The sequence below is a fragment of the Mauremys reevesii genome, linkage group 1, assembly GCF_016161935.1.
Source record: "Mauremys reevesii isolate NIE-2019 linkage group 1, ASM1616193v1, whole genome shotgun sequence".
NCBI lineage: Eukaryota > Metazoa > Chordata > Testudines > Geoemydidae > Mauremys > Mauremys reevesii.
The window spans coordinates 239,641,864-239,667,930 of record NC_052623.1 but is presented as its reverse complement, the minus strand read 5'-3'; the positions used below and the strand labels follow the sequence as shown (position 1 = coordinate 239,667,930).

At 43.3% G+C, this 26,067-nt stretch overlaps 1 protein-coding gene and 1 long non-coding RNA gene across 9 annotated transcripts in view; one reads left to right on the top strand and one right to left on the bottom strand.

Moving 5' to 3' along the window:
• The window catches only part of ITPR2 (inositol 1,4,5-trisphosphate receptor type 2), a 348,068-nt gene that overhangs the window by 115,314 nt on the left and 206,687 nt on the right, over nt 1-26,067 (bottom strand). The window lies entirely within an intron of this gene.
• LOC120407240 lies at nt 6,883-10,318 on the top strand. Its single transcript, XR_005599855.1, has 3 exons — nt 6,883-6,938; nt 8,030-8,138; nt 10,048-10,318. It is a non-coding gene; the product is annotated as an uncharacterized LOC120407240 (long non-coding RNA).

Sequence of the window (26,067 nt, the reverse complement as noted above, 5' to 3'; positions counted from 1 at the left end):
AACCTCCAATCTGACAAGGGCCTTGGTGCAGAAGCAGGCTGCACAGCCTGTTTGAGCAGGTGCTACTTCTCAGATAAAGATCCCTCACCACTTGAGTCCATTCGGTGAACAATCTGCAAATTGAACACCGCTCTTTGACATAGGCTTCGCCTAGGCACAGCAAGCACCGCCTGTGGGGACCGTTGTTGCAGATCGCTCTCCTACGTGATGGACAGTATTAAAACCCTGGTGAGGCCATCACCAGGGAAACATTTAAACTACAGTTAATGAACACTACATCTATCTAACACTATGCTAAAGGTACTAACTATATACAACTAAAAAAAAAACCTCACTAAAAATAGAGAGATTGTGAGGTGAAAACCACACATAGCTCTGACTCCAGCCATGAGCAGTAAGAAGGAACTGGTGGTGGTGGGGAGCTAGGGCAGCGCTGCCTCACATAGCCAGGGGAGGGGCTACACCCACAGGGCATGAGCACTGCTCCTTTACAGGTCATGCTAGTCAAAATTCTCTGGCTCCCGGTGTGCTGTGCACATGGACCTAAGTGCAACACACAGCTGCATCTACTTGAAGAAGAAATACTTTATTCACCCAAAAATGCATTTTCAGATTGACTGAAACTATTCGCCTATTGTGACCTGAATTCGCTAATAGTTTCAGCTGGAAAAGAACCCCAACCGTTTTTCAAAAAGTTGTAATTTAACATTTTTTAAATTAAAAAATTTAACCTTTTGTTTCTAAACAATGTTTTATTTGAAATCTTGTTAGTTTGTTTTTAAAAAAAGGTGTGAGTGTATAAAATACATGATAATAAAACAAAATGAAACACCAAACAAATTTCATTTCAGCTTGATTGTTTGACCCCAATTTTTTTGTTTGTTTCAGCCAGAGAAACAAAAACATTTCCGTGTTGAGTTGAACTGAAATGAATTTTTTCCCCCCCAGATTTTGGCCACTGAATCAAAAAACAAAAACAAAAACAAACAAAAAAACAAAAACAGTTATTCACTCAGTTCTAATCTTCTCTTTGAAATATCATTCCAGCTAGCAGGTAGGTGCTCTGAAAAACCACGTCTTACCTCAGTTAATGGGATACATAAGGGAACCAGGAATTGATCCTGGTTCAAACATGCAATAATTTTTCAGCCATAGAAGTCATTTGTCTCCTCTTTTGCCAACCATTAATATTAACAGGAAATAACTTGAAAAAAAAAGACACCTATTGTATTTGGTATTCAATTACACATATACAGCCAGATTCAGCCCTGGTTTAAGGTGGTGTAAGGCATCAGGTAACAGAAAGTCGACCCAAAGAGGACTGTGATGGTACAAGGTGCCCACAGCTCCTGGTCTGCTGGGCAGCCCGTGTGGCTTAAATGTGGCTAAACACAAGTTTGTATTTACACTACTAATGAATATTGTTTTCCAATAGGACTGCAAAATCTACATGCACAAAACTATGCTGGTCAATTGTCTCTGGCAATATGTAGCACGCAACCAAGAAGATGCCTGCAGAGTTGCTGCTTCTAAACTAAGAAGGAAACACGACCAGGTCTACACTATGGGGCTAGGTTGACCTAAGTTATGCAACTCCAGCGACATACCTTAGGTCGACTTATTGCAGCGTCTACACTGCGCTGGGTCGATGGGAGAATTTCTCCCATCGACTTCACTGGAACAAGAAGCATAAGTCTGGAGTTGACGGAAGAGCAACTGGTGGTTGATTTAGCGGGTCTTCACTAGACCCACTAAATCGACCCCCAGTGGATTGATCGTTGCGCATCAATCCCCCGGTAAGTGGAGACAAGCCCTGAGTTTAATATGATCTCATTCATATACATGCATGTCAGTTCAGCATAATCAATTCAATTAACTGCAGATGTGTATATCTAGAGTATTTCATATTCAAACAACATGCATGCATTTCATTTTTTGGAGAGCTTTCCAACAGTCAACTGTAATCAGAAATCATGGAATCCTTCCATATTTTGCCCCACGATTCCTTGCAGCTGCATTGGTTTTCTAAGAAGTGTAGATGTGCTAACAGAATTAGCTGAGAGAACAGATCACTAGTTGGTGTTTTCTTAGATAAAGAATCCTACTCCTTTTTATTCATAAGCTTCTAGACTTGCTGTAGGTGATAATTATTTTGAGGGTAAATTGCTGTGATTTTTGTCTGGCAGCATACAGCACCGGCTTATACAATCCCAGCTCCATCTGGAAATAGCATCACATCAAACAATCTCTAGTGTCTTATATAACCAGTTACAACTCTTTGAAACCTGTCAGCACCAATGACTTGCTCTCTGCAGTTACACTTCTCAAAACATTGGCTTCATTTACTTATTAGCTAACTACAGAGAAAAAAAAATTAAGGACGATGTTGGAAGCTGCATGTTTATCCTAATTTAAATCTTCCAGGAAAATAAAATAATCCTGTATCTTAACAACAAATATTTGTTTACATCAATGGAGACTTAAAGGCCTGATCCAAATCCCAAAGAGGTCAACAGGAGTTGACTTCAACAAGCTTTCATTCGGATCTTTAGTGAACTAACCTAAGTCTGGATTCCTACATCAAAATTAAAAATACGCTGAAATTGACAGCCAAACATAAAATTCTGCTCTCTGGTGGCCCAGTTCTGCTATCAGGTTATGAGTAATTATCACACTGAAATCCATGGGACCACTCCTGGAGTAGGGTACTACACAATATAAGGATGGCAGTATCTGTCCCTGGATCCATAACCACACCTATTAATATAATAGACTTAGAAAATACAAAGATTCTGTGACTATGTGATTCAAAAACAAACACACGAAGTGCTGTGACTATGTCACTGGAGAACTGTCGCTCTGTACCATGGTGTGATGTCTCAGGTCTTTAACCCAGGCCTAAGAGTCCCCAGACAGCTGCTGCATCCTGGCTTCCACCCGGTATCTGCTGAAACCCGGTGGGCCAAGGAGCTAGTAGGACTATCACCTCAGCCAAGGCACCACTCCCAGAAGCCCTGACTGGAGGATCGCCTGGCTCCAACCATGCTATTAAAGCCAGGAGGCAGCACAGGAAGTTTGTTTGAGCAACAAGGCAATTTCCTGCGGTGGCTGCATCAGACTCTGCTTGTGCCTGCCTGCTGCATCCAATCCTGTTCCTCATTCCTGCTCTACTCCTGGCTCCTGCCTCACCCCTGCCTTAACTCCTGTTCCCACCATGCTCCTGCTCTGTGCTTGGTCCTTGACTCTCCTCCACTTCCTGCCCTTACTCCTCAACGCCAATCATCCATTACCAGTCCTTGCTCTAACCCTAGCCTCCAACTTCTGACCCTGAATCTAGCTTGATCCTTCGCTCTGGCATTTGGCATCTGACCACAGCTTTGATTCCTGACTCTGGCTTGACTCCTGGCTCAGGTAATTGGTAGTTGATTCTGGGGCTGACCCTTGGCTTCGTTCTCCAACCTGGACACCTGCTTCGCCCACTAGGCCTGACTCCTGCTCTGACAACTAGGCTAGACCACCTACATCCTGGACCATAATACATGGAATTATCCCTCCCCCTCATAAGAATTTCTACCACAGACAGTCAAACCATATGCTTCTCAATCGCAAAGTAAAATGACACTCAAGGCGGCAACTCAGTGCAGAATCAGTGAAATCCCGCAGACAGACCAGATCCATTACCCCACACACATTATCTGGAGTAAGACAGAAGGATATAAAAGGATTACATCCAAATGCCATTACTGGATACTTTTTCCCTGGAACTGGACAGCTGAATTATCTAACCAGCAATTTCACATCTGTAGCCAGCTCCAGTAGAACATAAAAAAAGGAGGCTACTGACAACAAAAGGCAGTACATGTAATTTAGTAAGTAGGCACAGATTTTTCTGAAGCTGCATCACTGGGTGTGAAGCAATGCCTTAGCAGAACAGGCTCTATTAAGGAAAGCCCAATCCATGTATTTATAGCCAAATACACTAAAATCTGCACGTCCCCTTATGGGGAAAGAAGCCTGTCGTTTTGCACAGGGTCTGCACTTATGTGTTTTAGCAAAAGGGGGGTAAGTGGTATGTTGTCTGTAGACTCAGCCAGAATATAAATCCACGGGGCTGGGATTCCCATGGTGTTTTTTGTAAGATGCCGTGCTAGAGGGCCTGAAAAAAGAGCTTTGCAAAAAGTCCCTGCACAGAGCATGAGAATAAAATGCTAGTCCCAGCAGTAGCTGCTCAGCCAGCATCCACATTGCACCACAACCACACAGTCCAAATCGTGACTGTGAAAGGACAGCCCAAGCAGCAGGTGGGGGAGGGGGCCACATCTGAGCACCGCTCTCTCCAATCTGCGTTCATGTTCCTCAGTCATGTCACAGCGACTGTGCGTCTGTAAGGAACATCCAGAGGAACAGAGTAGCTAGAAATATTCTAGTCCCAGGCAGAGGAAGCAGCTGGCAGGCATCTCTAATTGAATTCCTGGTGGACTCAGGCTATTTTTAAAAGTCTCTGTAGGTTGGCAGTTTTTTTTAAACAGGGTGCACATTCCCAAAACTCAGTGTGCAATTTTAAAGATTCATTACTTACCTCCAGGAGGCCCTGCGCTGTGTTAAAATCCTGCAATGGTACCAAAGCACTAACATTCAGAGCCAGATTCTGCTTCTGTTCGAGGGGGGGTGGTGATGGAGGGAACATGATCTCTTACAAGACAACTCAATTCTATTTATGTTTTAAAGATATAGTATAAAGAAATTGAGTTCTAAGAATCTTATACAAATATCTTGCAATTTTTGTATTTTTTCTTGCATGTGATTTTTGGCTTCCCCAAAAGACTATTTAATATTAACAATAAAATAATAAACTTCAGAATTATTATTATTAATACAAGGCACTTTGGGAGAATCTTTTAATCCAAGGATTTTGAGGGTCCTTCACAGACAAATTAAGCCTTACAATAGCAATGAAATAAAGTAGGTATTTTTATGCCCATTTTACATATGGTAAACTGAAATCTATGAAAGTTACCATGTGACTTGTCCAAAGTCTAACGAGTCAGTGGCAGAGCTGGAGATAGAATCCAAGAATCTTGACTCCCAGTCTCCTTGTCTAACCACCCTGTTACATCACTTTCTCAATTGCTATAGTTACATTTGGCGTATGCAGTACCTTTAATGTTCCCGAATACTACACACTGTGCAATGCAACTGGTCAAATTTCAGCATATAACATTGTACTGTATATATAAATCTCTATTGTATAGTAAGTGGAGTCTTACTAATAACACACTGTTAAAGCAGTGGTGATTTGTTCTGAGAAGACGCATCTTTTTAATCTCCAACTGTCAAAATCTGAGACTGACTACCCATTTGGATGCTGCCTCTGTTCCTAAGCCACTGATAGCCTGCAAAGAGCAAGGGATTTTGAGCCACCAAGCCAGCTCACCCAAATGTTCCTCCTTAATTAGCAGTGCTTGGCAAAAAGATTCCAAATAGTCCCCAAGGAGCGTAGGAGTCCAGCCTAATTTACAATGATGGTAACTGCACATCACCCAACGACACACAGCGAGAAAGATCGCAACTCAATTATGGTATAGTCCAATCCGAACTACAGTCATTTATTTTCTGAATTGCTGCAGCGAGTTAAATTCTCTGATGATAACGAGCAGTCACTGACTGCATCACCAACTCATTAAATCAACTCAGTAGCAAACAGTGTTATACAGTCTGGCATTAAATTTTAGACTAGCTGTTCTAGCAGAGGTGTAGCATATGAAATTTGTTGAACCATAATTGACATTATTTTATTCTGACTTATATAAAGTGATTCTTATGTATGCTTCTGTTTTTTTTTTTAAAACAGTGGTAGGTCACCCATAAAAATATCTTTTATACTTACTTTTAAGAAACCTGAGAAAGCCAGAGATCTTTTCTCAGCTTTTGCAAACCAGGTTTAAGTAAGTATACAGTTACATTGCTATTCATATGAAAACATCAGCATGTTAACTGCTTAAGTAGAAATGAACAGAAAAAGAAGTTACTAATAGAAAGAGAAATCCTCATGAAACATCACAAATATTATGATTAGTGATTTCAGTTAATAAAAAATGACTCCCATGACTGCTACTTGTAAATACAATACTGGAGGGTAGGGTTCAAATAAAGTTATTCATTAAGGAATCATCCCACTGAAAATTCCCCAAATGCAAGATCAGCACAGAAAAACCTATCCCATCAAAGAGATTTTTACAAAGTGGACAAGACCAATTTTCTGCTCATACTCAAAAAGTGTGCTTTGGCTGCCCTGCAAACTGGTGGCTCATCAACTGTATAGTGTGGCCCTTGAAAGGCAAAAAAAGATTTCACGCTGCTACATTTCAGAGCCTTCGGCTTCCTCTCAGCTCCCATGCAACTAGATTACTCCTTCCAAGGGTCAGATGACAAACATCAGCTTCTCATGGGGGGAAAGGGGCTGCATACTGAACTTTTCAAAGTTTATTTGAAACAAAAGAACGTGGGGGTTGGGGGTGGAAATCACCTCCTGTGCCACCAGCTTTGTCATGTCAATTTGTTCTTCAACTGCTTATTAATAAAATAAAAACTTATTTTCCCTTGCCCTGGTTACTTTCATTTCTCTGTAGTCACAGTACATTTTCTCTTCAATGCCTTTTGCTAGAAGGTAAGAAGTTTATTGGCAGAAATGTTTGCAATTTCATGGAGATAACACTCCGTAAAGCCACAAGGGAGCCTCACATATAAAATAATTTATGAAGAGCGCTAGCAGGCCACCTGCATTCACAAACTTTAGTGTCTGCAAACCAACATCCCTTGCCAAAACTGTCAACGTAACAACTACCAAACCGTCAATCAGCTACCAAGCACAGAACAGAATCAGTTTCCCAGCCTGTCGAACTGCAATGGCATAAGGTATGAGGATCCAAGTCCTTTGGGTAAGTGTCTGTAACAAGACATTTTCTTCTGCAATCTATGGGATGGGGGGAGATTGTTTATTTCCTTTTGTTGTTGCTGTTGTTCAGCCAAATTACATAATGCTTAATTTCAGCTCTTGGTGGCATGATGTATATGCAATGCAAATATCCTTGCTGGAATTCTAACAGCAATTTATCAATTCATGTGCAGCTAATCAACCCATTTGCTTTCTAGTGTATAACACTAAAAGCTTATCTCATGCAGACTCACGATCGTTCAAACCAATCTAATTGAATTGCAGAGCCAAGAGCATTGCACAACACGTGACGTGTCTCCAGTGGAGAACAGTGCCAGACACTGCAGGCGTTACATAATCACATGCTGTTGTTGGCTCAGAAGGACTGCACTCTCAGTCGCCTCATCGACTTGGCAGTCAGCGTCTCCTCCAATCATGCCCTGCAGCTTCAATCTGCACACAGCGTTCACATGTACAGTCACATGTTTTAGGACCTTTGCAGCAGCAAATGAGAAGGGAACTTTTTTTCCTCTACAAGTCAAAACAGTTCATTAAATCACTCACAAGGCAAAGAAGATTACAGCTGGCTAAGAGATAGATAACATTAAGGGCAAAACCCTGCCCCTTACTCGCCAGACCAGCGCAGGGGACAGCAGCACCAAGCTGGCCTCACGTAGGGCCTCTGAGCCATCCTACTGATGGAGAGGATCTACAGGGAATGGATTGTGCAGCACAGATTACTGCTGCTACCAAAAGAAGCACCATGAACACACCTCATGCATTTAGTGCCTGCCACTGTCTGTGAAACAGTCTGGCAAACCCCTGACCCAGCAGACGACCCCGCATTAGAGCTGTGGAGCACCAGCGGGCAGGATAGCTGCTCTCCCAGCTTACTGCTAAAGGGAAGGCCAGGCTGTAATCTTAACTAGCAGCCGAGTGCACTGGGATGAGGGTCAGCGCCTTCTTTCTCTTCACATGCCCACACAACATAGGGAATATTTACCTGGAGGGATTTTCAACCACCAGACCTGATGCTAATATTTGCTACTTAATATCTTTTTTAAAATATTAATGATGCTGCACTCTCCTTCCCAGGTGGAAAATTAAGAGCTAGATCCACCTAGAATCAAAGGAATTCTCCTGATTTACACTAGCTGCAGAACTGTCCCCAAATATAAACTGCATCCGACAGAGATTGAGCAACGTGAGTAGTTAATGAGCACCCCAACCTGCATGTGTTTCGCACCGTGTGCCATCTAACAAATCAGAACCTTATAGCCATCATATCTAGGGTGACCAGATGTCCCGATTTTATAGGGACAGTCCTGATTTTTGGGTCTTTTTCTTATATAGGCGCCTATTATCCCCACCTCCGTCCTGATTTTTCACATTTGCTGTCTGGTCACCCTAATCATACCCTCCCTGATAACAATGCTTCTACAAAAGGGAAGGGAGAGGCAGGGTTGTATACACATCCCTGTGTGTTTCCTATCGGGTCATTTTAATTACCTGCTGCAGTTGCAGGTCTTTAGAACCAATATCACCATAAATTCTTCTTCCAGGAGAAAGGACACTTTAGCTCAAGTTAGGCCAATTTAGCAGGCAGGATCTTTGAAGTCCATGCCACTACAGAAGAAGTGAGTGTTTTCATAAATGCCAGCATTTCAGGCAGGAAAAAAAACCCACAGCTTTTTACAACAGGAGCCAAGTTTGGAAGAATTTATGTAGCTAATACAAAGCCAAATTCATTCAAAAATCAGTACTTATTTAGGCTTTCCACCATTTTTTCAATGAATCTTTGATTCACAAAGTGTAGGTGCACAGTGTATGCTTGATTTATAGGGGGGGGGAAAGAAGGGCTCACACCAGCCGTCCTATTAGTTCTGCAGTGCCATGTGGGAGGCTCAGGTTCCATTTCCAGACTGTAGCGTGGAAGAAGTTCATTTCGCCCTTTGTAAGGGAAACTAAGGAAGGAAATTTATCTTGTTGCTTAACAGTGCCCCCTCTGGCTGTTTAATGTGCTGCACTGACAAGTTCCAAAGGGAACCTCACCTCAAAGTAAGCGGCTTATCTGTAGCTAGTTAAAACACAGGTGAGAAAAGAGAGGGAGGTTTCCTCCAGTCCTTCCCCAAGCAGATCATCAATTATCTACCTCATTGTGGGAAAAGTATAATTAAATGCTGGGTGGGTTTAAGCCTGTGATTTTTAATCAAGCCATAAACAGGCAGTGGAGAGATTGGAGCAATTTACAATTCGCCTTCACTAGCCATTTTTAAGTGAAGACTGGGTGTTTCTCTACAAGGTGTGCTCTGGTTCAAACAGGAATTATTTCAGGGAAGTTCTTTGGCTGTTTTATGCAGAAGGTCAGACTGGATGATCTCAGTGATCCCTTCTGGCCTTTGAATCTATGCTCACCAATAGCAAGTTTTGATTTCACAGGGGAAAGCTTTAGGTCAAAATCTTAGGCGGGACACCACAACTTGTCTTAGCTGCACATGTGCTCATCTATTAAAGGTGCTTCTGAAAGAGAACTTTGGAGACTGCTGTGGCTGACAGACTATTCGTTTTCTTCCTGCTGTTACTCTAGTGCCCCCTGCTGGAAATGAATGTGTGCAATATGTAGTCTAGGACAGGAGTTCTCAACCTTTTTCTTTCTGAGATCCCTCCCAACATGCTATAAAAACTCCATGACCCACAACTACTGTTTTTCTACATATAAGAGCCAGGGTCAGCGTTAGGGGGTAGCAAGCAGGGCAGTTACCAAGGGCCCCATGCCACAGGGGACCCTACAAAGCTAAGTTGCTCAGGCTTCGGCTTAAGCCGGGGGTGGGAGGGGGGCTTGGGTCACCGGGCTTCAGACCCATGCGGTGGGGCTTCGGTTTTCTGCCTTTGGCCCCAACAAGTCTAATGCCAGCCCTGCTTGGTGGGCCCCCTGAAACCTGCTTGCAGCCCCCCAGGGGGCCCCGGATCTCTGGCTGAGAACCGCTAGTCTAGGGCAATAAAGCAGTTCCCACTTCATCTGAAGAAGCTGGAATGTTAAATTAACATCTTTGAATGACACATAGGGTTTTGAGAAAGCACATTTAATTTACTCTAATTTTATTACCTTACAGTTTTGAGAAGGACAGTGCTCCAGCTGCCCCAGAAGCAAAACCCCACTGCATAGTGCTCAGGTGGAAAACTGACAGATTAGTGATCAAAGTACCGAATTTACCTACAAAGAAGCCTGTTGGCTGGCTCAAAAGACATTATCCCTTGAACACTTACTTGCCTATATTCAAACAAACAGTCTTTCTTCAGTCACAAAATCAGATCAAAACAAAGAGAAAAGGGAAAAAGGGAAGTGTGGGAAAATAGTAAAGACAATGGCAACTATAGAAGTGACGGGAATTATTTATGCAGTGAAATACGTAGTATAGTTGTCTTCAAAAATAATGGTTTTATATGTATTAAATTATATCATATAGTTACTTATTGTTTTAAAAAAGCAGATGATCTATATTTTAGCATACTATCCAATGTGCTAGTACTTGATATTGAATAAGGCCAAGCCCCTTCAAAAACATACAAATACCAACTTTATTCATGTAAATAGCCCCATTTAAGTCATGTGAGTAAAGATACACATGTGTATAACTGCTAGGTCAGGATCCTAGATAGTTAACACTGTATATAACTTTTCAGGGCATCAGGTGAGACTGCAACCTTAGCCAATAAATCCACCTATTGCTAGTCCATAAACGTCTGTATATGGAACATGTTTTGAACATGTGTGTTCTGAAGGTATCTGTAATAGTCCGAGGTTGGGGCCGTGTCCTCTCAGGGGGCACGGGGAGGAGCCCCGCCTCACACCACCCCAATCAGTCTCTCGGGTTCTGAAGGTTTTTTTTGGGGCCCTGCCTCAGCAGCAGAAGCGGAACAGAAGACCAGTTACTGTCCCAGCCCCAGCAGTCAGGGGAGTCAGCGGGACCTAGGTAGGGGGTCTAGAGACCTTCCGCAGGTGCTGAGCACCCATAAAGTCAAGCCACGGCCCTCATTCTCATGCAGGGCAGGGGAGCGCAGGCTCCAGGGTCCTGCTCCGGTCTGTGCAGGCGGCAGAAGCAGTCAGGAAGCCCTAAGCCCTAGCTCAGGGCAGGCAGCAGGGCGGGCGAGATCCAGTTAACAAGCTAAGCCCCCCCTCAATCAGGGCGGCACCAAACCCAGCCGTTCTAGGCTCAGGCTCCTACAGCAGGCTGAGAGCAACAACAAATCAGTAAGCCCCAGCCCCAGGTCAGGGTGGGGGGGCAAACAAATATAGTCGGGGCAGGGGTCCTTGTCTCAGGAGCTGAGCTATGGGCATAGTTCCGAGCCGGGCCCGCCCTCAGGCAGCAGGGGCACAAACACAGCAGGTCCTAGGCTCAGGTCTGCAGCAGGGAGGCAGCAGGGCAGTGAGGCTTCAGGTCCAGGCTCAGCAAGCATAGCAGCAGCTAATAGCAAGTAGCAGCAGAGGGCAGGGGCCAGGCAGCAAGCAAGGGTTCAAGGAGCTCAGGAGGTCAGGAGGAGCTGAGAGGCCAGCAGCACAGGGGAGGCCAGGCTTGTGGGGCCTGAGCGCTGGGCAGGTGTGGGGGTGGGGTGGGGGGGCACACGGGGTGGGGGGGGCACTGTGTCACTGCCAGCCAGCCAGCGGTTGTGCCAACAGCCTGGGTGGAGGGGCTGCCACGCAGGGATGGGGCACAGCCCAGCCACAGCCTCAGTGTCCAGGGCCCCCCACCCCCGACTCCTCCCCCCTCCCCTCCTCCCTCTCTCTCTCCTGGGTCTCTGCCCTCGCTGGGGGCTGGGGGCTGCTGTGCTGTGTGGGCTCCTCCCCGGGCTGGGGGCCTCTCTCTCCTCTCCCTCCTCTGGCTCCCTCTCATCCTCTCCTCAGCTCTCGGGGCTGGGGCTCTCGCCTGGCTCGGCTCCCGGCCTCGGGCCAGGGAGGGCTCTGGCGTCCGGCGGGTCGGGCCGGGAGGGCCTCTCGTGGGGTGGCGCGGCGGCTGGCTGGCGCGCGCGTCCCCTCGGTCGGCTCGGCTGGGGTAGGCGCTTCGAGGCCGGCCCTCTGTGGGTACCTGGCTCCGGCCTGGTCAGGCGGCGTGGCCTCTCTCCGCTCCGCTGTCTCCGGCTGTCTGGTGGGCTGGGGGTTGAGGCTCCCTTCGGCTTCGGCTGCGCGCCAGGCGAGGCCGTGCGGCGCCTGGGGCTCGTGGCTCTGCCTGGGAGGTGGCTGTTCTGGTGGCTCTCCTGGCCTCTCTCCCCTCTCTCTGGGCTCACTACAGTATCATTTTCTTCTGGACTTCACTCTCTCTCTAGGTGTGTGGAGTAGCAGGTTATTTGCACACATGCAGACAGAAGTAGGCAATGCTTTGACTAGATTTCTGTACTGAACATTATTTTTTCCTGAATAAAGCACATCAGAATCCAAGGAACTCTCTCAGACTCTTTCTCTTGCTGTTTTTTTCATGCAGACGTTAGCTTACATGGCACCAGGACAAAGATCCAAACCCACGTAAGAAAACCGGAGCTATGAGACAGCTGTTCCTGCATATAACTTTATTTACTGCAAGAACATTGAAGTATTGGGGGGGGGGAAGGGAAGGAAGAAACTAATGGACAGTAACAGTTGCTCAATTCTCACTTTTTACAGTGCTTTCTGAAAACATCTATTTCATCATTATTTTTTCAGATTAATATAGGAAGGTTGAGAATAAAATGTTTCCAACCACAATGAAAGCATTTCATAAAGAGTGTGAAACAACTGAGAACAGCCCACTGTACAAACCCTATGTTAGATTTCACTACACCATCACAGCTAACGCGCTTGCACTGCCAACAATGAATCAATGCTATTACTACTTTGGCTAGCAAAACAAACTTCGCTACCATAGTATTCTTCAAATAATCCACTGCGCTGAAACTTCATACTCCATTCTTCAGTGATGTTTTCCAGTCCATTCAAAAAACACAAACTGTGTAGGGCCTACTGCTGCACTGAGATATTTGGGGACAATCAAAGAGGGCAAAACTCATGTCAGTGCACAGGGCTCACGCAAGGCTCTACGATCCCCTCAAAGCCCTGTTTTAATGCTGACAGGTTCACATGGAGGTGACCTAAAGGCAGGGATTTAAATCCACGCTCAAACGTGTGGCCGGATTTTCAGAGGTACTGAACTGCACCCCCGGGATTTGAGAGGTTCCCTATGGCCAGGAACATCCAGCGCATACCACTTCCAGTGAGACACCTGGGGACCTGCTGGGAGAAATGGCGAAGAAGGGTTTGAGATTGGCGCTTTCCTGACGACTGGGGTGGGGATAGAAGGCAGTCTGATTCGGCAAGGGAAGCCAGCTATGGGGCATTCCTTGCTGAGAACATCTGAGATAGCGAGTGAGAGCCCTGCAGCTGCTGCCTACCCATCCTCTGAGAACTCCATTCCCTCTCTACTGGGGTCATTTGAAAGCAAGGAGATAACATCTCTCCCCTGACACACTCAGAGTAATGAGAGTCTAAACCTGCTGCAATGTCTCACAGGCTCACCCCAGCGGATAGAAGGAAAAGCAGGGAAACAAAAAAAGCCACTGAAGCCAATTAAAGTGTCCACAAATCAAGAAAAAGCTCACAGACGAGGGGGCAAAGGAGTAAAAAAGAAGGGATAAAAGATGGGGGGAAACAAAGTCTGAAGGAGAGCTGCTACTGCCATCTGTAGCCCCTTGGAGACCAAATTCTTAGAGACCAGAATTCTGCCGAGTTCTGTCGGGGAAATTCTCAGGGCAACATAGTCCTCTCCCCTGCCCCAAATGCCAGCTCAGCTGCTGCTTCTGAATCATAGGAAGTAGCATACATTTTCTTTCCTGACAATCATGCCAATTTGAAGTCAAGCTATCATCTCTTAGGTGTCCAGTGCAAAACATGCAAGTCAGCGTAACATGCTCAAGGCCATGAGCAACTGCACTGCTGCATTCGGAACAAGCCACGGACAATAGTGAAGCCCTAACAGGAAGTACCTGCAATAATCAGGACTTGTCATGAGGATGTGTGTTGCTTGTGAACGGCTGTTAACAAGATAAACGAGGCAGAACCTGTGCAAATTGCACAGTTCAATGAAGTTAAAGAATACTTTCAAACCTTGGCTTTTTTCACAGAAAGGGCAAAGAATAAAATGACACCAAGACTCTTAGCCTTCAATAAGCAGTGTGGCCAACCGACAGGATTTTACCATGAGTCTCATGAAATTTCCCAGATTTCCCATCTCCTGAAGTTAGATGATTACAAAAGATTCTCGACTTTCGTTTTAAGTAAACACAAAGTTTCTATCCTTTGTGCTTGCAGAGGAACGCTTGAAAACATGAATTCTAAAGGCTCAAAAACCAGAAAGCAAATAAAAAGAACCCCAAAGATATTAATTTTTTTGTTAAAATCTCATGATTTTTGAGCCAATCTCATAATTTTAGGAATCTGACTCGGGATTTTTGAGCAGCTGGGGCTGGCAAAACTGAGTAAGTGGAGACACGAAAACAAGAGAGAACCACCACTCGCAAGGCTTCTGTTTTTCTGGGACTCAAGACAAAAGCAGCTGTGACACATCCAGCTGGCAATATCATCCAGGCATTCCTCCCAGGCCAAACAGACAGGGTAAAATTCTCCTCAGAAGCACTTACTGTGTTTGCACAATAGCTGCTTTTCAAAGTCAAATACAGTATATACTTTCTCTTGAAACTACATTGTGGACTAAGCACTGGCCAAATGTAATCAGTGAAATCACACCCCTTTGAAATTACACACACGAGAAACAAATCAGAAAATAGCCATTTTTCATTTTTTCAATCATTTATGACTCGACAGACTCTTGGGCCTGTGCCCCAGGAGCAGCCCCACTCCTCTCTTGCTTGGGGATATTGAGTGAACTCCTGCAGCTATTTAAAAAGTGCTGATCACTTGTGCCTGGTGTCTGTCTGCGTAACTCTGGCAGTGAGGGTATGTCAACACTGCAGTTAGACACCCACAGCTGGCCAGTGCCAGTTGACTTGGACTCGAGCTAAGGGGCTGTTTAATTGTTGTGTAGAGCACCCTTCCACCTCACTGAGTCCTAGAGCCTGGGCTCCAGCTCGAATGTCTATGCTGCAATTAAACAGCCCCTTAGCCCGAGCCAGCTGGCATGGGCTGGCCCTGGGTGTCTAGCTGCGGTGTAGACATCCCCTGAGTGAGCGGATCCAAGGTCCCACCACCTCCTCGCCCCCATCCCATCCATTTGCTTGCAGGAGAGCTGGGATTGTCATAAATCAGAGCACAAGCAAAGGAGTGGGTGGGATGGAGGCGGGCCTTGCTCCTCCTTATTCCTCTGCTTGGCTGAGTAAGACAAGGGCACAATCTACCTCAACATCTAAAGAGAGGGACATTTCTTTATTTAATAAAAAAATATGATAACCTGAGATTTTCCATGTAAACTAAATTCCTGAAAGCATACTGCTGAGTCATACATCTCAGATTACAGAGACTTCTGTAAAAGTAACAAAAGCTTAACTCTTCTCTCTGCTCTAACCAACCCTAACTAACCGTTCCAATATTGTGAGTCCATTAACCTGTTTTTTATTCTACTTCCTCTTAAAACAGGTCAAAGATTTGGAGCTAGTGGCATCATGCCGATTTCATTTTTATTACTGGCTCCCTAGGACTATCATAAATATTCATTGGCTATCCTTAATACAGTGCATCAAATTCTGCTCACTGCTATATCTGGTGCAACTGCGAAGTACAAACAGGGCTGTTGCGCTAACCTATTAAATACAGCAACATTAAATTTGTGACAGTCAACAAGACCCATCCACCCTCCCCTCTCAAGGGAGCTGAAAATTAGAGCAGACATTTCCTCTCACACCCTCTGTGTGCTGCAGATATTTGACTGTAAAGTGAGTCCATTGGTGCGGAGACAGATAGCTGAGCCTCTCCTAGAGACTCCAGGGTCATACTGTAAAAGTCCACAGTTGCCACACACTGGTGTCTGAGGTAGTGCAGCATTTCTCTAGCCTTACTAAGGAAAATAGCTACAGTCGCTCAAATACCATAGCATGGTAGCTGCTAGTAAACAGACTTTTTTAATGGCAACCATTGCACGAACACCCTCCTCAACATTCTGCTGCTTGCAATCTAGAAGAAGAGGTTAACTCGTGTGGTGGCAAGTAAGCAAGCATGCAGGAGATGTTCAGGGGACAACGCCAGCCCTATCTTTGAATGTGCCCTGTGGGGCTTTTATTCTCTTTTAATTGTATACATACAGGTAAAACCATGGCTATCTCAAACTCCAGGTTGCCTGCAATTTGTTTCTGTCCCCATGTCCATAATGTGGTCCCTCCCTGTAAGGCACATTAGCAAGGCAGGGTGGGAAAGTTTGTACTGTAGCTGCCTGTGTTGCTCCAGTTCTGTGGATCACCGGTAGGGTGACCAGACAGCAAGTGTGAAAAATCAGGACAGGGTGGGGGGGTAATAGGAGCCTATATAAGAAAAAAAGACCCAAAAATCAGGACTGTCCCTATAAAATCGGGACATCTGATCACCCTAATCACCAGAGGACTCAAGTCTCCAGTGATGACATTTTAAACAAGTGCCACTATCACTTTAAAATGGGTGGCCACGGAAATTACATTTCCATTGTTTGAAGTGACTCAGAAAGCATTAATGCACAGAAGATAGTTCACAGGGTGTTCCACAACATATATTCCTTTTAGAACACCACATATCGTGCATATTAAAATCCCTACCAAGTAACGTAACCACATTTAAGGTAATGCAGTTCTCATGAGAAAGAGAAATTGAAAGGGAGTAAGGTATCAAAATATATACTATTTATTTTCACACATATAGAGGGGAGGGTACATGTGCTAAACTACAGAGCCTTGTTATAAAGTAATTTATCATGCTCCTTTGACCATCTCACCTCCCTATACCACCTAATCCATCTGCTAGGAATTTATTCTAGCTTCCTAAAAACACGAAGGCCTGGTCTACACTGGGGGGGGGAGGGGGTCGACGTATGATACGCAACTTCAGCTATGGGAATACCGTAGCTGAAGTCGAAGTATCTTATTCCGACTTACCTCCCGTCCTCACGGCACGGGATCGACGTCCGTGGCTCCCCCGTCGACTCTGCTACTGCCGCTCGCTCCAGTGGAGTTCCGGAGTCGACGGGGAGCCCGTTCGGGGATCGATATATCGTGTCTAGATGAGACGCAATATATCAATCCCTGATAAATCGATCGATCGCTATCCGCCGATACGGCGGGTAGTCTGGACATACCCTTAGATGCTTCATACACCAGCCATTAAAAAAAACCCCAAAAAACAAAAAAACCTTGCCAGAGAAGTCTGATTGTTTCTAGAATTGATCTATCTGTAACTGCATATGCTTTGATGATGCTGTGCTTGATCTAACTAGCTGTGGTGGGCCTGTAATTTGAATTCCAGACAACCAGAAGTATTTAGTTAAATTATTATGACTAGCATTCGAAGAAAAAAGGGGCAAACATCTCATTGGTGTTTCCAACACAGTAGTCATGTTGATGTCCATGAGTTTACATACATAAATAAGGCGAATTAGATTTTACTCAAATCTTGGTGAAGGTTTCACCGGTTAACAGCTTTCCCCTATTCCAATGACTTTTAATCAATAGCAGGAGTAATAGGGCCTGATTCAAAACCCATTGAAGTCTGTCCATCTACTTTACTGTGTTTTGGATCCTCCGTAGATAGGAATGCACTTACAAATACCCCAATCCTATTTTTTTCATATGTAATGTATCGTGAATCAATTGGATCTGTGTGTATGCAACCTAAAGCAGTATTTGGTACACAGCTGCTTGGAAAACTGGAAATAGTATCAAACAACTTCTGTTTGTTTGTGCTTTAGATGGTGTTTTCAAAATTAAGAGAAAACAGAAAACAACAACTAATTTATTTTACAATCCCATGAGGGTGAAATGTACTTTATATGTGGAGAAGAAAGAAGATATAAGATCCAAAAGAATTTGGAATTTAATGGTCAGAATTTGGAGATTAATAACTGTAATTATGAAACATTTCTGGCTAGCAGCTTCAAATATATTATGAGAAAGGAATAGAATATGACTTGTTGAGAGATTACTGTTTATAGGAAGCAGCACATTTACATCCATATGTTTTCTCAGTCTTGAGAAAGATATTGCACATGGTATCCTACAACTGGATTTGGTTACAACTTTAGAGAACGCCAAAAAAAACCCCAACCCAAAACATCAAGTTTTTTAGGACAGAGAGAGGAAAAGTGAAGACCAGGAAGCATTAGTTCTTACTGTATTATCGCTGATGAAAGGGTGCAAGTAGTGTTAACTCTTTGGAAATGAGCAATATATTTTGGATAATAGTGGAAACTAACAGTTATATTAAAAGAGGCAAAATTATCACAGATGATGATCCAAAATAGCAATTAAGCATCTGTTTAAGTGTAAGCACACGAGCAAAAGTCAATGGATATATGTACTTGAAGTTAATCATGTGCATTAGTGCTCTGCTGGATCAGGCCCCCCATTGCAATAGGGGCCAGACGTGCCTTTTGCTATCCGTGGTTGGCAGGGTTGTGGTTCTGACTTCTCACTTGAGTTATGGACCGGGCAAATATTCTTTCCTTTGTCAGCTCTAAGTGGATAAGAACAACGTGCTCTGCTTGAGGCTATCCTTGAAGCAGGCTACAGTGAGCACGCTATACCGATTCCAACTAGAAGAATGGCTTTTTAAGCATTTCTGAGGATAATCCAAGGTGTTAGTTTTAATCTATAGAGCCCTACATATTCCCCGAGCTGGCCACCTACAATATAAGAACCATTCTTAATTATTAGATTAGCAGAGGTGCTTCTGTGGATCATTCCTATCTTTTAACTCTGTAGAGCATTCTTGATGCAAAGTTCTTTGCTGTAGCACTTGCCTCCTCTATGCTCCACCAGAGCCTGCTGTATTTCTTGACCTTCAGGAGGTCACTGCCAACCTCATCAATTTGTTCAAACATCTGCTTAATCTTGGGTTCAGTGAGGAGGTTTTAAGAGACATATATTAAGGGGAACAGGGAGGCTTGTCTATTATTACTGCCTCTAAGAACAACATTGTCATTATGGAGTTCCCCCCTCCCTCCGAAGATTATGAAGATGCACTTAGAGATTATTGCAATGGACAAATAACAAACACCTCTATAAATATTAAGAAATGAACATAGTCCAGTAGGACACTCAAGGACTGTACCATATAAATATAGTAGTGTGGTAGTCTACTGTAATGGTCCTAACACTACATGTTACATAACAACGCCACAAGGTTTGGCAAGATTACTGCAGACCACTGGGGGGGGGGGGAGAAAGAGAGAGAGAGAGTGTGTGTGTGTAAAAATGTGCCAGAAATATGCAATGACATCATGCTTCAGTGGATGATGTCCTGAGGCCCAAGACATCATGGCCAACAACACTTAGTTAATACACAAACATCGCATGCTCTGCGGTATCTGTTTCCTTAATTATTACAGTTTGGAACTTGGTGGGGGGGGGAAGAGTCAAATTGTGTTGATTTGTTTCTCTGTACTTCTTATTTCTTTTCCTTTTAAAATGCCACCATGTAGGTATGGTAAGAAATTACCATATGTAGGGGATTTGAAAGTACTTTGTGTTTGGTCATATGTATCCCAACACACTCACATGACTGCTGCTTAAAATTAGTTGCTTCGTTCAGTCATTGCAACAGAAGAGACTGAAATCTCCATCTTAACACAGTGGCTCAGCCTCAGGCCCTGCAGAACACACAACTTTATATAAGCCATCACTGTGGTACATGAAATTATCCTGAATGTCAAAGAACGGCCCCAACCAAACTGTCGCATCTTGTTGCTCAAATCGACATACCACATGCACTACCTTGGCTTCTTGAATGTCTAAGTAAAGGCATACACTATCCTTCCTAGCCAGCATGGGATTGCAGAACGGGGCCCACAGGGCACTCCACACACCCTTGGGGTTGTCCTATTGCAACAGCCACTGGGGTAGTTCATCTAAGAGAAAGGCTCTCATTGGGTAGCCCTAGTCCCTGCCATGGGCTCATGTAGTGTGAGAAATAGGCATATAGAAGAAATTCAGCCTTTTCTTTGAACATGCCCTGCCTTGTATCACTTTTAATGTTTATAACAGACAGGTAAAGGCATGGTTATGGGTCCAAAAAATCCAGATGTCTGTATCCGTCCTCATTGGCCCCTACCATTTATTTATAGTTTGACTTTTAATTTATAAATCTCATCTACAAGCTACAAGCACTAGAACAAGCACACAGGAACCCAACAGGGTATTGGACCAAGCCACTCATTTAAAAGCCAAATCTTTTCAGTTTTTCATTAAACTCCATCAAATCAGCCAACATCTGTAAGCACTTTCCAGATTAGAATGAGGCAATGATGATGACAGGCAGGAAACAATCAGCAAGCAGGTGACCTATGAAACCAATAAAGTAGAAGGTTGCACTGATGTCAGCATATTATGAAATCTCTATTGAACATTGATCACTAATGGTCCTCTCCGATTGGCTGTCAATGACATCATCCCTCTGCCAATGATATCCAATAAATGCATGGGTCTGATGCTTTCCCTTACTTTCATTTATAAACTCCATTAGATAATAACAGAAAAGTCAATCTAGGTAGTGAATTTCTACAGTTTCATTGTACTTCTTAGGTGTTTAAAAGTCATTTGACCTTCTACCTTATGTTCTAAAACCTTACTCAAGGTGTACTCTAGTTGCTTATAAATGTATTGCTGATTGCTCGTGACTTCTTACATATTTAAATACTTTCTCATTTCCAAATCTAATATTTTCTTTTTCTACAGCAAAAAGATTTTATGTTAGAAAGACCTTAAAGGGATATTGTCAGTTTAGGATGTTTCACAGTACGTTTTAAAATGTTTCACAAAACCCAATAGTAATAAATATCACTGGGTTTTTGAATTTTCAATGAGAAGTTTTTACATTAGACTTAAATATTCCCTATAGCATTTGCAACCCCAGCATTGAAGCAAACAATCTGAAAAAACACATTAAGCTAAATCAGAGAGTAAAGTGAGCAATTTTTGGTCGACTGACTTGAAATATAACTGAAATTGGCTAGTACACTGTCTTTCTTAAAGCAGAGCACAAACAAAACAAAAACAGCATAAAAGTGGTGAAAATTAAATTTGATTTTTTTAAACGCTTGCAGTGCTGCTAATGCAAACTGTTATTAGTATCACAGGTAAAGGAATTTCCCTCCCTTCCTCCCCACCCTGCCACTTGAAATAAAGTCTCTTTAAATTACACTGCACTCCACAACAGACTGACATTTTCAGAATTTTCCTGTTTCCATTTATTTTTGCCTACATTTATTGTGATTTATCTGAATACTGCTTAATTCAATACATGCAAATAAGTAAAGTGATCTAGAATGAACTAGACTAGATCATGGAATGCACGTTAAGTTAAGAGCTTCTTCGATTTAAACAACAGCAACAACAATGGGTTACTGCTGTAGCTCACAGGAACACCAACTGATTACTAAGGGATATGGGGACACATTTTCCCAACAGATAAAGGGATCCAACTCCCTTTGGTTTCATGTACATGGAGGGAAGAATCTGGAATGTGCCTCTTGATTAAATCATTGGAGTTTTGCCACTGACATCAACTGAAAAGAATCAGGCCCTTAGAAAGCCAGCAAATATTACCACCTTAGTGGCAACAACAGGGACCTACAAGTTTTTAAGGGAATAATGTACATTTCTAAAAAGATTTCTAACCTGTTTCTTTGTTGTTGTTGTCACTGCTAAAACAAGAAGCAAAGGGTTGTTACCACTGGCTATGTCTACACTACTGTGGTAAAGTCGACCGAAGCCACGCAACTCCAGCTACATGAATAACATAGCTTGAGTCGACTTACCTTAGGTCGAGTTACCACGTGGTCTACACCATGGAGGGTCGACAGGAGAAACTCTCCCATCGACTTACCTTACTCTTCTCGTCAGGGGTAGAGTACAGGGGTTGACTGGAGAGCGATCTACTGTCGATTTGGCAGGTCTTCACTAGACCCACTAAATTGACTGCCGGTGGCTCGATCTCATAGGGTCGATCCCAGCTGTAGTGTAGACCTGCCCATTATGTAGCTAAAAGATGAATAAAGAATTCTTAATATTTCACCACACAGAGCTAGAAATCTAGCTTGTGGTAGAAAAAGAAACAGTAAAAACGTTTTAGAAGTGGGGCAATCATTTTCAGGAGTATTCCAAAACAGGTAAAAAAGTAGGGGTACTCATATTTCTGACAGACAATTCAACAGCTTGTAGGTTTTTTCCTCCCCACTGATACTTAAACAGTACTCTTACTTTTCATTCATACTGTGGTTCAATATCTAAACCTGGAAAAACAGTACAAGAAGCCCTTACTTCTGCATATAGTCTTTATTCAGGCAAGTAATACTATTAAAGTTCAGTGGGAACTATTGGCATAGGTGAGAGTTGCACGTTTCGTTCCTACCATTCTACCATGCATTTCAAAATGTACAACCATTTGTTAAGCATATCTGTCAGTTAACGAATATCACAGTAAGCACATCTAATATCACGAGATGAATACATTTCATATACATACTCATATAATCAGAGGGTAAATTTTTCAGAAGCACCAAGCTCTTAGGATTCCCTTTAAAGTCAATGGGACCAGGCTCCTAGGTCAGTTAGGTGTTTTCGGTAATGGGACTTATGTGCTTAAGTCACTTAGGCACTTTTGAAAATTTTACCCATTCAATGGCAGAGATGGAACCGTGGCTGGAGTAAGAACTGACCTCAGATTTCACACAAAGCTTGAACTGAACTCAAATCAAAACTTTGACAGGACAGAGTTAATATAAAATCCTATTCTCTTTAATCTATTTCTCTCTTTAAAAAAATAAAATAAAAAAAAAAACTTGTGGAAATCAAAGTCCACTTTTATCCACCACACAATCGCAGCCTGGGCAGTGGTAGCACAAGCTTCCTCCCATAATGCCTTACCAAAGTTCGCAACATTGCCCTGGAAAGACTGCCTAACGAAGTGAAAGGAGACTTCAGTCTTCATGCCCAGTCAGAAAGGCACTAATTTTGCCAGTGATTCACCAAGTGTTGAACTGAGACTTACGGTGTTAACAGCTTTCTGTCATTACCTATCGAAGTCAAATCAACGACCAAGAGGTTTTATAGCCCATTACTACTGTAATTCCCCAAACCAAACTTTTGAAAGTGGAGCTTCCTTTCAGGAATATGAAACTGATAGGATTCCCTGTCTAACCCCTCCACAACTTCACCATGTGTTGGTAAACGCATACCCAGCTTAAATGTATACATCTTCCATGACACCTCCTGGGTATTGTCCCACATCTTGGGAAACTTTGCCATAAACCCTCCCAGCATTCTCCCTCTTTTTAGAAGCACCAGCCTGTTACATACCACCACCTCATTAGCTTGCTATGTTTTATTAGTGTTCTAGAAGTGAATGAATGTATATGAACATCTACAGTCCCAATACAATTTGTGTTAAGCCATTTTGGGGGGATGGAGGGAATAAAAAGAAATCAAGCTCTTAAATTTTCTAAAGAAAGTTTAGAAAGACAAAAAAAAAGCGAGGAGTCTTTGTGGCACCTGAGAGTCTAACAAATATATTTGAGCACAAGCTTTTGGGGGCTAGAACCCACTTCATCAGATGTATGAAGTAAAAGATACAGGAGCAGGTATAAATACATGAAAGGATGTGGGTTGCTTTACCAAGTGATAAATCAGACTAACGAGATAAATCAATTAACAGTAGAATACCAAGGGAGGAGAAATAACTTTTGAAGTGGCAAGAAAGTGGCCCATTACAGACAGTTGACAAGAAGGTGTGAGTAACAGTAGGGAAAAATTAGTATTGGGGAAATTAAGTTTAGGTTTTGTAATGACCCAACCACTCCCAGTCCTTATTCAGGCCTAATCTGATGGTATCTAGTTTGAAAATTAATTCCAGTTCTGCAGCTTCACATTGGAGTCTGTTTTTGAAGTTTTTTTTTGTTGAAGAATTGCCACTTTGAGGTCTGTAAATAGCAACAAAGAGTCCTGTGGCACCTTATAGACTAACAGGCGTATTGGAGCATAAGCAAAAGTGAGTATTCGCCCACAAAAGCTTATGCTCCAATACATCTGTTAGTCTACAAGGTGCCACGGGACTCTTTGTCGCCTTTTACAGATCCAGACTAACACGGCTATCCCTCTGATACTTTGAGGTCTGTTATTGAGCGACCAGAGATATTGAAGTGAAGTGTTCTCCTACTGGTTTTTTAATGTTATGATTCCTGATGTCAGATTTGTGTCCATTTATTCTTTTACGTAGGGACTGTCCAGTTTGGCCAACGTACATGGCAGAGGGGCAGTGCTGGCACATGATGGCATATATCACATTGGTAGATGTACAGGTGAATGAGCCCCGGATGGTGTGGCTGATGTGGTTAGGTCCTATGATGGTATCCCTTGAATAGATATGTGGACAGAGCTGGCACCAGGGTTTGTTGCAGGGTTTGGTTCCTGGGTTGATGTTTTTGTTGTGTGGTGTGTAGTTGCTGGTGAGTATTTGCTTCAGCTTGGGAGGCTGTCTGTAAGCAAGAACTGGCCTGTCTCCCAAGGTCTGTGAGAGTGAGGGATCGTCCCCCAGGATAGGTTGTAGATCCTTGATGATGCGCAGGAGAGGTTTTAGTTGGGGGCTGTAGGTGATGGCTAGTGGCATTCTGTTACTTTCTTTGTTGGGCCTGTCTTGTAGTAGGACACTTCTCAGTACTCTTCTGGCTCTGTCAATCTGTTTCTTCACTTCAGCAGGTGGGTATTGTAGTTGTAAGAACACTTGATAGAGATTCTGTAGGTGTTTGTCTCTGTCTGAGGGATCGGAGCAAACATGGTTGTATCTTAGAGCTTGGCTGTAGACAAGAGATCCTGTGATGTGGTCCGGATGAAAGCTGGAAGCAGGTAGGTAAGTATAGCGGTCAGTAGGTTTAGGGTGGTGTTTATGTGACCATCGCTTATTAGCACTGTAGTGTCTAGGAAGTGGACCTCTTGTGTGGACTGATCCAGGCTGAGGTTGATGGTAGGGTGGAAATAGTTGAAATCTTGGTGGAATTCCTCAAGGGCCTCCTTCCCATGGGTCCAGATGATGAAGATGTCATCAATGTAGCACAAGCAGAGTAGGGGCATAAGGGGACAAGAGCTGAGGAAGCGTTGTTCTAAGTCAGCCATAAAAATGTTGGCATATTGAGGGGCCATGTGGGTACCCATAGCAGTCCCACTGACTTGAAGGTATAAATTGTCCCCAAATCTGCAATAGTTGTGGGTAAGGACAAAGTCACAAAGTTCAGCCATCTGATGAAGTGGGTTCTAGCCCACGAAAACTTATGCCCAAATAAATTTCTTAGTCTCTAAGGTGCCAAAAGGACTCCTCATTTTTTTTTGTTGATACAAACTAACACGGCTACCACTGAAACCTTTAAAAAGACAAAGTAACTTAGTTTCTCTGTGCATCAGTTCCCTCTCTATAAAACAGGGGTGATGATAACATCTTACCTCCTGAGGATAAGGTGAGGATAAGTATATTTAAGATTGTGAGGTGCTCAGACAATAAAGTAATGGGGGCCACATAAGATTGCATTATGATTCTCTCCCTGCTTATAATCATGAGAAGTTCTGCAATAATCTTTACCTGAAAGTTTATAGTTTGTGCCCAGTATAATGCTTCAAATACAGTACAGCACAAAATATAGACTCATGATTAATGTACATTCAGGGCTTCTGCTGTCAAAAGTTCATTTGGCCCCATGTACCCTAATTCTGTATTTTTCAGTATTTTGATCACACAATAAAATACAATTGCATGCAGTAATGTACTGTTTCACGGAAAGCTGGAAAAGTACACAAAAGGCAGCTCACTGTGCTATTTTTAGCCTTTCTGAAGTCCACAGTGTAAGCTTTGACTCCCAAGAGTGGTAAGTGAGGAAAGGACTTGCAAAACCATACAGTACGTCACATGTTTTGGTTTATTATCCTTCTCCACT